Source organism: Diadema antillarum, unplaced genomic scaffold (assembly GCF_040938485.1).
Source record: "Diadema antillarum isolate AM-2024a unplaced genomic scaffold, OU_Dant_1.0 scf00000021, whole genome shotgun sequence".
NCBI classification, from domain to species: domain Eukaryota; kingdom Metazoa; phylum Echinodermata; class Echinoidea; order Diadematoida; family Diadematidae; genus Diadema; species Diadema antillarum.
Genome location: NW_027270910.1, coordinates 639527 through 651712, shown reverse-complemented (window position 1 = coordinate 651712; position 12186 = coordinate 639527). Strand labels below are relative to the sequence as shown.

Sequence of the window (12186 nt, the reverse complement as noted above, 5' to 3'; positions counted from 1 at the left end):
GTTAAAAAGGTATGAATTTTTGAAGTTTCTGCTCAGTCACGGCTGGGTGAAAAGACTACTATAGCTTGTGATGTCACATGAGTACAACGATATAAAGAAAGAATAAAGAAAATTTAACATATTTCCATTTTTCTCCCATAACAAAAGAACATTCGACTTCTCTCTTTCAGAAGGCAGGGGGAATAATAGTACCCTTAAAGGAGACCGCCAGATGATTTTCAGATTTTTGCATTTGAACGACTATAAATTAGTTATACTGAGGACAGAGTTTCAGATTTTATGCTAACTAGGATGAATAATAGGAATATTTTCAAAATTTAGAACGAATTGCAATGAACAAGGATGATGACATGGCAGAGTCACCATAAGTATGCATGAGTTGGGGCTCAAGGAAGCAGAACAAAAGAAGAAGGCATGCATAGATTATACGCAGGTGAACTCGCAAGCAAGTGGTATTGTAATGGAATTTCACTGCTACATTTCTGAAATATGTGAACCTCCTATGTCATCATCCTTGTTCAGTGTAATTTGTGTAAGGTTTTTCAAAGTATTGTTTCTCTGATCAAAATCCACAATAAATTCCACAAATCTATACATGGAGTTGTCGATTTATGTACTACACGGTGTGAAATTATGGAAATCGTCTGGAATGTCCCTTTAACATACGTCAGTAGCAAGTTGAAGAACTGTGCACTTTATTCAAAAAGTAAAGTTTTGTGAAATTCTCTTTTTATTTTCCTTATATAGTTGTATGCATGTGACATATACTGTAGTAGTCTTCTCTTCCAGCAGTTACTGCGCAGATACTTAAAATATTCGTAACTTTTGAACGGATTGTCCAATTTTCCTCAAACTTTCACTGATGTGTTCTACTAATATTGCTGCATTCTCTCAATCCTTATGTATATGAAGGTGGACTTGTCCTTTAACTGCTATCAAAGTGCTCTCACAAGTTACAGTAATTAACATAATATTATCAGATATTTTTCCACACACACACACACACACACACACAATAGAAAACATACTTGGGTCTTTAACAAGCAAACTGTATCATCGTCCTGCTTTTTCTCATGTCATTTAAATCAAGTATCTGCAGCACTCACAATCTTCTTCAAGGTGAGGGGCTGGTGAGCCCAGAAGGCACTTGACTCGGCCACCAGCTGGTCACTGTAGATCTGGAGGAAACTTTCAGCCACACCTTGACACACCCAGCTGGGCTTAAGCAGGGACAGGAATGTCTCCAGGCATGCCTTGCTCTTAGGAATATCATCTGAAACATATAGAAAGAGAGTGATTTTCATATCATATCACAGGGTCTTTAAAGGCTAATGAGACAGCTTATATGTTACATGTTTGTGGTAGGTTGAAATCCTATAGAAATAAATACAATGAGAAGAGAAAAGAATGAGAACAAAGGTGAGGAAAGGAAGGGAAGATTAATTATAGTCAAATGAAAATGAAACTTAAAAGAGCAAAAAGAGTAATTCAGTAATCACTGGATGTTCCTCTAAAAAATACAATATGCCCTAAATATCTTCATATCATTCACTAAATACAGCCTTGAACATGGCATACTAATTTCTCTTGAATAAAAAATCTTTACACTAAAACAATAACATCATGTCATATGTAGTTTTGAGATGACAAGACAAAGGTTAAAAACAAATTTACTCTTATAAATCATACACACACACCTACTTATGGGTTACCTACTGATCCCGTTTCACTGACTGTAGTTTTAGGCCACATATATAGTAAAGCGTACCAACTGGCAAAGAATTCACCCACATGGATGTGCTGAGTGGTGAAGAAAAGATCGGGAGTTTCATAGTGTCTTGAGTTAAGACTGGTACCTCTTCCAGCTGATACCTGAAACCACCATTTATATTTAATGTAATGGTTGTTAATTGTTTCCCTTTTTTTTTCCACAAAAAAAGATGCTCTACGTCTGACAGATCTCAGTAATTCTCTTAGCGAACCAGTGACTATCAGAGCTCAAGCTTGACAAGAAAATCTACTTGTGTGTCTACACTGCCCTCTTTTTTTTAGGATACATCATGAACAGCAACTTACTCTGTTTGGCAATTGATGCCACTTTCTCGACGAAAGCCCTTTGATATTCATCTCTCGTCTTTGTTGGATTACTGGCAGATCTCATCTCTCCAAGTCTCGAGGATATCTTGGCAGCCCTCTGGACAAGTGTGCCTATCAAATCAGCTACAGACATCTGCTTCAGGACAGAGAAGCACGCAACATTTTGAGCATTTTCACATCTACTTGAGATGTTTAACTCTAGTTTCCAGTACTGCACACAGTCAAGTCTGCAAAAGTGGATTTTGACGGGAATGAGGAAATGTATTGACTGAGAATATTCAACTTATGGGCATACAGGGGAATAACATAATTAGTGCCTGGGTGACTGTACTACACTACTTCTCAGGTTCTCTGTTCAGAGAAGGTGCTATCTGTACAGCTAACCACTCACTATTACTTGAAGGCATATAAAGATACTTTGGAAAATTTTCTTTCAGTGGACACCCGATGTTAGATCAAAGAGTTGTTCAATGCTCATGATGGTGTTCTGCAAAGCAAAATGAAACACAACCATCTGTTATAACAATATATTTAAATTTCATCTGAATTTCACACTTTCACATTTATTTTTTTAATAAGAACTTAAACTAGAATGAATTTAACTATTGAAGTCAACATGTGCACCTTCGTTATACATGTGCACCTACACATCATGACATGGAATAGATCTGTGATTAAACAAGGCAGCTGCTAAATTGTGTCTCGTACATCAAGGCAATTACAAACTGCACATTTTATAATGTGATATGGATGAGTACAATACACTAATAAAACTAATAAAGGGTATGTAGAAGACTGACAAGGTAATAAAGGCAATCAATTTTAGGGTAATCAAGAAGACAATGACAATTTATATCAAAAAAGGAAAGATTTTTTCAGTGCTTACCCAGTCCTGACACATGGCGGCCATTTGGACTGCATCCACGAAGAAACCTAGAAGCTGCGTCAGGTTGCTCGGAACCCTGGAGAAAAGCCTCTCTAAACCACGAGATGGCCACATGATCTGGGTCAGGATACTGATGCAGGGATCAGTGGGTGCTGGAAAAGCTCTATCAGTATTCTCAGCCCTAAGAACGATTCAGATTTTAAGCAACACAGGGTGTGGTTAACATATCACAATATGCTTTGTAAATTTAACAACTACAATCTTTAATGCACCTTCTAGAGCATTTCACTGTCCTAAGGTTTAAGAAATAGCAGATTTTTTAATATTCTTTAAGGCTCCGAGCATTTTCTTTTCTTTCTATTCTTTTGGCATTTTCTCTCTAGTGATATGATTTCTTCTTGAGAGAAATCGTGCACCAGCCTTCTTGGCAAATTCTCATCCTAACCAATCACTGTTTTTTTCCTGCTCTTTATGAAACATGAGGTTGCAAATTAACGGTCCTGAACTTGCAATCTTGCAATTCCTCCATCAAATACATCTACATGGTATATAGTATATCTAGACCTGAATGTTATGATAATCATTAAAATTTTCTGATATGAATGAGAATGTTTGATCAGCATATGTAAAGTTCAATCTTGAAGTCAGAACAAAGTATTCCATGCAAAGTTTTCTTAACATACCTACTAGAGCCAATTGCCAAGAAATTGTCCTCCATTACAGCAACCAAAAAGTGGAGAAGCTGCTCGGCGGTACTCCTGGCAACCATGACAGACTTTTCATTCTGGTTTCCAGGGGCGTCCTCTGTGATTTGGCTCCCTTTGAGTGCTTTCCTGGCAGAGCCAAAATAGAAGGGCTTTGTGAGCCATATACAGTTGAACCTCTCGTATCCGGACAAGTCGGGACCGGGGCTCATCCGGATAAGGGATTTGGCCGGATACAGGAGACTCAATGCTTTACACATGTACTGATGTAGCCCATTGTAGTACCACATGTAGTAATGTGTATCCTGCAACCTTTTCATTGTTCCATTTGGGGATGTTTGGGGATGTTAAAATGTCTGAAGGTAAGCAATTTGGAAGGAAATTTGATGTAATGTATGTTAATCATGTTGGAAGTAATATGTAATTCATGTGTGTTTGTGTAGGAGTTCTCATGGAGTTGGGGAATCCCCCTTTCCTCCCGTAATTATTTAAAAAAAAATCACGTCGAGATTGCGTCCGTATAATAGAGAGATCCGGATATAGGGAGGCCAGATAAGAGAGGTTCAACTGTAGATGCATCTTACAATATGCACATTTAAATATAAAGAGAATTTGACAAATCTTTTTTTTTTTAAGTACATATTCCCTGGACTTGTTGCTAATGTATGTTATTAAAAGGGTTATACTATTCCCCCAGCCTTCTGAAAGAGGCAAGTCAAGTGCTCTTTTAGCTTTGCTGGAGAAGTGAAAATAATATGATGTAGAATTTTCTCTATTTTTCTTTAGATCATTCCATGCATGTGACATCACAAACTTTAGCAGTCTTCTAATCTTGCAATAATGGAATAATTTGTATATTTTCAAAAATATATATGTATGTATATATTTTCATTTAGTTGATAACTTGTACCATGCAGAAACAATAAATGAAATGAAATGAAATGAAACTTCAAAAATACATTATTTAGAACTTTTGAACGGATTGTCCGATTTTCCTCAAACTTTTACTGATATGTGTTCTACTAATATTGCTGCATTCACTCAATCCACAAATGTATAAAGTGAACTTTTTCTTTAATTCTCTCACCTTATTACACTGGCTAAGAACTCCCAGGGCTGGTTGCCACTTTTATCCTCACCAGAGGGCGCCATAGCATTAAGATACAATTTTTGCAGAGATGCATGGCTAGCAGGCCTGTGCAGACATAAGACCTGATTCAAGGTGTGTACAGCCATGCCAGCGATGGTTGGATCATTACTCTGGGTGGAAGGAGGAGGAACATAAAATATATGGAATATTAACCCTTTAGCAACTGAATATTCTGTACATAATGGCCTGTTGTTCCCTAAAAGGTACATCAATGTTACTCTTGTTTCAACAACTTTCTCAATTCTGTAAAATAGGTCACTGCCTGCTATACTAATGTACTGAGTATACTGCTCCCTTGAGTGACAGTGTGACTGCACTGAATTATTTAAAGTTATAGGAAAATGGTGCAGTGTTGGTTAAGGAGTGTTTATGATAAACCCAGATGCCTAACATTCATTTCTCATGTCAGACACCAATCACACTCATTTCATGAAACAGATCACTTTGAAAAAATAGTCTAGAATGAAAGTAATTTATAGAAATTGCCATTACTTTTGACGGAATATGGTAAAAACATGTCATCTACTTGTTTCAAAGGAAAAATGCTTCACACAATGTGATGACAAGTTAATTATTCTCAACAATCAAAAGCAGCACTCTTAACCCGTTGAGGACAGTTTTATATTGCTACAATATGCATTTCCCATAGACACCTGCCCGAGTATACTCCGGACTCGTCTTCAACGGGTTTAAAAGAAAAAAAAACCTCCTTAAGGCTTAACTCACTTTAAGCACATGCTTGAATTAATTTCTCTCTTAATGTACGCTGACATATTTTACTGCATCTATTACTCTGATAGAGAGAGTCCAGCTTCCAGACCACATGCCTGTACTATTTTGCTTTCCTGAATATTAACACCTCCTAACTACATAGGAAATAGGAAATAGTATTCTGAGCTGGATGGTCCTGCATACATTTTAACAGTAAAGAACGTGACCCCGTCAAGCACCTTTGCCACCGCATGGGCGCATTTTGTAGAAGGGGCTCGAGTGATGAAGGGTCTGGAAAACCAACATAGGGAAGAGACAGCCACAGACTTACCTGGAGGACTTTGATCATGATGCGGTGGAGGATCTCTGGAGGAGGGTAAAAACTCCGTGGAGATGGTGGAGGTGATGCAGGACAGGGCATCCTGCCACTGACTTTTCCTCCAACACACCCCTCGACAAAGTTTTTGAAGGTTGGAGTGATACGGCCTTGGGAAGACTTGAGGGTCAGTCTGCGAACACTGCCGATGAAGAAAGACATCATCATTACAAAAAGAAAATGGGGGAAAAACTGCTTCATCCTTCAGGTCCAAAGAACCAAAAATTATGTACCATATACCATTATCATGATTTTTACCACTTATTTTTTACTGTTTTCATAAGTTTTGAGTAAGACATTTTTCTTTATGAAAATTAATTAATTTTTTGTTCTATTTGTGTTTCATTTTCATGACTGCTTGTTTTGGTTTTCAGGATTTTGAAAAATGCCTCTTGACTCAGAAAATTTCTATTAAACTTAATCAAAGATGAGCCTCCCTTTTAACGAAATAAAGTTCTTGTTTTTTCTCTCAATTTATTGCAAATGGCACATCTTTTGTTATTTTTTTTTTTCTGATTTTGTGCAGATTAAATTAATTCTAATTAGTCGCTTGTTATCTTCCTCAAGTCTGGAAGATAGATGCAGTAAAATTCAGATGTGCTAAAGGGTGGAACATTTATAACGTATGTGCGTGTATGGGGGGGGGGGGGGGGCCAGGGCTTATGGTCTTGTTTTATTATGTACAGTTTGAATACACAGCAAAACCTTTCTTTTCTTTGAGGCGGGAAGAATTCCTGTCAGCTGACAAGGGCCAGGGGCATGCCTTCCTCTTGACTCCTCCCCCTTCAGGGTTTACTGTAGGTCATTCCTTTGCTTGGGCGATCATTCTCCGAGCCTGGGAGTAAACCACTTTTTTGTGCGAGATTCACTGAAAAAAGAATCATTCAATTAAGATTAATTCAATTATCCAAAAACATGCAAAGCAACATATGACAGGTGAAAACTCTGGAAATACTGATGCAATTTTCAGTTTTGGTCTTTACCCTGAAGGCCTTGTGATGTCCATTATTACAGCCAGGTGCAGGAAAAAAAAAACAAAACATAAGACTAGATTAGATACAGCATTATAAAAAAAAAAATCCTTTTACATTTCTTTTTTTTAACTTCTAAACCTTTAATTGCATAGTGATTGTTACAGATACAGTGGACAGCAAGCACACCTGACATAAGTTACTTGTTGAAAACACACGCTTATAAAAAGTGAATATAATTTTGTATTCATGTTTTAGTTGATGAATTATGCTTCATCTCCTCCTGTCACACAAAGTTCCAAAAGGGCAGTGCAAGTTAACCCTCAAGTGACCCACCCAACCTTTAACCAGAGTCCCACTTTAAAAAAAAGTCTTCTGAGGCCTATGCCAAAAGTGCCGAATTATTATTCATTTTTTTATGCATTCATTTAAAATTAATTTTCTGTTACAACTTAAGTTAAACCAGATTAGTTTTAATAGAGCAAGTTGTGTATTTTAGTCTGAAGACAAACAGAATATAATTCAAGAGTGAGTTGAAAAGACTTACCATGCACATTGTGGGCAGAATCAGATGATGAATGGGGGCTTGGTACCGACAGAGCTGATTGATTGGAGCTCTCTGGTGGAAATGATACATTCTCTTCCTCCAGCCTGTCTGGGGTCATGTGGACATCTTGGTCATCCTGAACATCTTGGTCTTCCTGAACATCTTGGACATCCTGAACATCTTTTTCATCCTGGACATCTTGGTCATCCCAGACACCTTGATCATCCTGGACATCTTGGTCATCCCAGACACCTTGGTCATCCTGGACATCTTGGTCATCCCAGACACCTTGGTCATTCTGGACATCTTGGTCATCCCAGACATCTTGGTCATCCCAGACACCTAGGTCAACCTGGACATCTTGGTCATCCCAGACACCTCGGTCATCCTGGACATCTTGGTCATCCTGAACATCTTGGTCATCCAGAAGGGGCATGGAGAATGATTCTTCTATGTACCCACTGTGCTGGCTACTCATTTCCTGGCTCTCTTCTTGAGTATGTGGCCGGTTATCTAACCAATCTTGCACGGTTGTGACTCCTCCGTCTTGCATATTATGGTCAGCTGATATTTCCTGGTATTTGTAATTGCCATCTCCATGACTACTTGGCCTGTCACCATCTCCATCAGAAGTGTCTTCCTCACTGCTGTCTAATATTACAATACATTCTGGCTCTGGGAAACCATTACTCTGAGGAGCCAGACTTGGCAATGCTATATGATAATCCTGCAAAGTCTTACTCTTATCCTCAGTGTGTGATGATGAAGCTCCTGCATGGCAGATGTCCAGCCTTTCTTGGGAGTCCGATGCCTCAACGAGCGGAGAGTATTCTAGTTTTCCCTCCTCATTATATGATGGTCCATTACATGTGAAGTTATCTGGGTTGTAGCACAGATCCTCTTCATTATCTACATCCATCAGGGATTCTGGCTGTGACAAATTATTCATCCAGTCCTGTACTGTCTGTAGCTCTTGATGTTGTGGTCTGTTGCCCTCTTCACATCCAGGTGAAATCATATTTGAGCAGTTACCATAGTGAAGGTCATTGTCTTCATTTGCCGCACTGTAACGTCCAGCACCATCATGGCGATGCAAGTTCCCCCTCCTAGTTGGATCCATTTTTATTTCTCCGCATGCAACTTGCACAACCATTCTAAGTGATAAAAAAGCTTCAGCTTTAGGCTACAAACACCTACAAAAAAAGAAGAAAAAATGTACATGTATCCCTGCACATCAAGAAACATATTGTCAGGACAGAAATCATGTTTTGGTTCAAGAATGGGAAAATTGCATAGACTCTATACCAAACATGGTAAATTATATTTCTGAAAGATAGATTTAAGTTTTGATAAAATATATATTTCTTAACCTAATAATAGAGGAGACAAACATGCATTAAATCACAAAAACATGCTGATTGGCAGCTCTGACTTGAGAATGGGGAATCCCAAGACAATTCTCTATGTATGTATGTCAGACTGTAACTCGACGACGCGACCGAGACTATGGATTAGCACGACCAGACCAGACGCCGTGCTTCGGTGACACATACATGTACTTACATTGACCGACAAGTATTTCTAACTCTGCGCAAAACTTCTCATTCATAATAATGACATTTGCTGGGTCAGTTTTTCGCTTCTCTAAAGACAGACACCATTGATACATGATACGCTATTGCGACGGTTTGAACCGTTCTGGTTCAACGCAACTTTGACCCATTTTCCCCCACATAAAAATGGTTATTTATTATTTAACTTCGTAATATTGCGAATGAGCATTTTCTTGCTCATTCACAATATTACGAAGTTAAATTTAGCGCTCGAACAACTTACTTCAGTCTGTACTGATATAGTGATTGTATGGAGCATTTGGCTTGCCGTAGACGTTCGTGCGGTCATTTTTCAAACGAAGGCGGCGATGAATTGGGGAGCGCTGCAAAGAAGTGGAGGAAACAACCAGAAAACAGGAGGAAACAGTGGAAGAGGTGAGTCAAAATGTTGACTGATTAATCCTGTATATGTTTTTTTTTTTTTTTTCCAGATTGGTTTGAAAACCAAGCTCGAAAAAATAATAATAACCATTTTCATGCGGGAGGAAATGGGTCGAAGTTGCGTTGAACCAGAACGGTTCAAACTGTCGCAATAGCGTATACATGTATCAATGGTGTCTGTATAAAGAAGCGAAAAACTGACCCAGCAAATGTCAGTATTATAAATGAGAAGTTTTTCGCGGAATTAGACATACTTGTCGATCAAGTCGTACTTACGTACAGCAACAGGGCTGTGTGTAGTTAGCAATAGCAGTGATGTTCCCTCGCTGATTTTAACAAGATGAAGATCCTACATAGCACATCTGTTCGAAGATGACTGGATCATGATCATGTTGTCCACGAACGATTCAAGATGTGTGTTCAATAAGTGTTAGGCCAATCATTATGTGAAATCATGCAGACACACAACCGACTACCAGTAGTAGTATCAGTACGAAATTTCCCTCGACTGGGAGCGGGGAATCCCCGCACCAGCAACTGTTTGGAGACGTTGAGGGCGGTTTTACACTCTGTATCACAATAGTGTCCCTGTATTGAAACACGGACACTACTGTACACTTTCACGGCTCACACGGGTACTCTCCAGACGTGTGTTAAATTCAAAATTCAAAAAAAATATGTAAAATAGCTTGGAGAAATGAGATGTTTCATCTTCCTTAACCTGGATAAGTGAGGTATACCCTTTCATCCATCAAATTTCCAAGGGAGGTTCTTCAGCTCAAACTCTGTCAAAGGGTTCGCAAAGCCAGATTACGAGTTCTTTTCACTCAAAAAATCACATATTTTCTGTACATGCACCCAATAAAAATATAATACTAGTAGTCCCTTCAAATTCCATGAGAAAAACTTTCATCTTCCAACCAAAATGCAGTTTGTAGAGGAATCCATACTTAATATCTGCGGTTATTCAGTTCTTTGCCAAATTGCATTTCTATTTTTGAATTATTTTTTTCTTCATTTATTTCAGTAACTTTGGCACGATTTTGTGAAGCGGTCAGGGGCATGCATTCCATTTTATTTACAGTATGAGCCTTTTACAGAGCCGTTTACCTGTTTACGGCTCTACAGCAGTGTCTCGGTCTTGAGATCGGTGCAAGTGAAAACATATACCTGGTACGTCTGCTGGTTGCAGTTTTGTTTTGTTTGTTCGTGTGTTTGTTTTACTAAAATGAGGCTCGACGCCATTGGAACAATGACGTCGATTAGTTTCCAGAATGGAGGGGAGGGGGGGGGGGGGGGGGGAGGGTCTTTTGCTGTCACTTCTCAACCAAAATGGGCTTATAAAAAGCAAGAAGAAATGAAAGAAAGAAAAAAAGAAAGAAGAAAAAAAGACGTTTTCACATTCGTAACAGTTTTGGCTGCCACTTCCCTCCCAAATTCGCCTGACAAGCAAAAAACAAACAAACAAACAAACAAACAAACAAACAAACAAACAAACAAACAAACGAACAAACACACGCACACAAAACACTGAAAAGGTCTTCACAGTATTGGGTTCCATGCACTTCCATGCACGGGAGGCCCCCCCCCCCCCCCCCCGACTTGTGCGCCGGCCCTGCAGTACACTCTACATGTGAAAATGACATCATTCTTACTGATCAGACATCATAATAATCATCATCAACCATCATCATCACCATCAGCATCATCATCATCGTCATCATCATCACCATCATCATCAGCCATCATTATCACCATCAGCATCATCATCATCGTCATCATCATCACCATCACCACCATCATCACTATCATCATCATCATCATCATAATCATCATCGTCATCATCATCATCATCATCACCATCATCATCGTTGCCAACATCATCATCATCACCATCATCATCACCATCGTCATCATCATCATCATCTTCTTCTTCTTTTCTTTCCCACTCTCCTCCTCCCTAAAATATGACATACAATGCACTTTTTTAATTGGTAGCATTTATACACTAGTCGCAGCTATTGTTATTGCTATCCGTGGCATTTCAAATATTTTATAAAATAGAACAATTATTACAAAGGAAATAACGAGACTGTCAATGTGTCAAGTTTCTACTTACGAAAATATGATACACATTGACTACATTACTACACTCGACACAGCAATAATTATTCAATAATGGAATCAATTATCAATCAATTATTGATAAAGGATCAAGCAAAAAGCATTATATTTGTAAACCCATGGATAAAAATATAAAGAATGCGGAACAAAGAAAAAAAATACTATTCAATTCAATTCAATTCATGCTTTATTTCATTTTTCGAAAAGAACATAAACATTTCACTTTCTTTGGTAACAGAGAATAAGGTTGCATAGTCAAGACATTCAAAGTAAATTGAGAAAAATAAAATCGAAGAACCTTGGAATAAGAAATACGTTGTAATGAAACTTGACTGAAGTGATAAAGACGACATAATGCGTAAGACATCGAAAAATGGAGGGACCCACTAAAAAGACAATGCTTGTAGAATGTGGGCCCCTCAAGTACAGAATGTCAATAGAAATTGAACTGATGCAAAAAAGGGAAGAAAGACTGGGAATAAAGTAAAAAAAAAAGTCTGGAAGCCCTCTAGGAAGATAGAGTATCAAACAGAGTACTAGTACTTACATACAATCTCTTAAACAAAATCAATGTCTGTACATAATCCATACCTATATAGAACATTAACCCCCCCCCCCCCCCGCCC

At 38.4% G+C, this 12186-nt stretch overlaps 1 pseudogene; it reads right to left on the bottom strand.

Annotated features, from left to right (window-relative positions):
- The window catches only part of LOC139730134 (uncharacterized), a 40624-nt pseudogene extending 30732 nt beyond the window's left edge, over nucleotides 1-9892 (bottom strand).
- Nucleotides 9893-12186: the final 2294 nt, after the last annotated feature.